The 862-nt window shown below is 52.9% G+C and overlaps 2 non-coding genes across 2 annotated transcripts; both read left to right on the top strand.

Annotated features, from left to right (window-relative positions):
• Positions 1-193: 193 nt before the first annotated feature.
• LOC123179394 (5S ribosomal RNA) lies at positions 194-312 on the top strand. The gene has a single exon (XR_006490333.1). It is a non-coding gene; the product is annotated as a 5S ribosomal RNA (ribosomal RNA).
• Positions 313-609: 297 nt separating this feature from the next.
• On the top strand, positions 610-728 carry LOC123179393 (5S ribosomal RNA). Its single transcript, XR_006490332.1, has one exon. It is a non-coding gene; the product is annotated as a 5S ribosomal RNA (ribosomal RNA).
• Positions 729-862: the final 134 nt, after the last annotated feature.

The following is an 862-nucleotide window of genomic DNA, read 5'->3' on the forward strand; positions in this document are numbered from 1 at the left end:
GCTCACGATTCACGGGTCCAGCGTCGGCGTTGTGGCGCGGCAAGCGTGCACTGGTGCGGTTGAGAGGGAGGGGTGGAAACCGCGTTAAACTCGTCTCCGTAGTTGAGAGGGAGCGGCCAAAGCAATGTGCAATCGTCTTTGTAGTGGAGCTGGGAGGGGCAAGGATAAGGGACGAAGACCGGGGTAACATGTCGGATGCGATCATACCAGCACTAAAGCATCGGATCCCATCAGAACTCCGAAGTTAAGCGTGCTTGGGCGAGAGTAGTACTAGGATGGGTGACCTCCTGGGAAGTCCTCGTGTTGCATTCCCTTTTTAATTTTTTTCGCGCCGCTTGCAAAACAAAACGCACGTGTAAGTAATATATTTACCGTGTTTTATTATTTTGCACGAGTGCGGTAAGTCATTGCTGGGTGCTCACGATTCACGGGTCCAGCGTCGGCGTTGTGGCGCGGCAAGCGTGCACTGGTGCGGTTGAGAGGGAGGGGTGGAAACCGCGTTAAACTCGTCTCCGTAGTTGAGAGGGAGCGGCCAAAGCAATGTGCAATCGTCTTTGTAGTGGAGCTGGGAGGGGCAAGGATAAGGGACGAAGACCGGGGTAACATGTCGGATGCGATCATACCAGCACTAAAGCACCGGATCCCATCAGAACTCCGAAGTTAAGCGTGCTTGGGCGAGAGTAGTACTAGGATGGGTGACCTCCTGGGAAGTCCTCGTGTTGCATTCCCTTTTTAATTTTTTTCGCGCCGCTTGCAAAACAAAACGCACGTGTAAGTAATATATTGTTTTATTATTTTGCACGAGTGCGGTAAGTCATAGCTGGGTGCTCACGATTCACGGGTCCAGCGTCGGCGTTGTGGC

Source organism: Triticum aestivum, unplaced genomic scaffold (genome assembly GCF_018294505.1).
Source record: "Triticum aestivum cultivar Chinese Spring unplaced genomic scaffold, IWGSC CS RefSeq v2.1 scaffold137656, whole genome shotgun sequence".
NCBI classification, from domain to species: Eukaryota; Viridiplantae; Streptophyta; class Magnoliopsida; order Poales; family Poaceae; genus Triticum; species Triticum aestivum.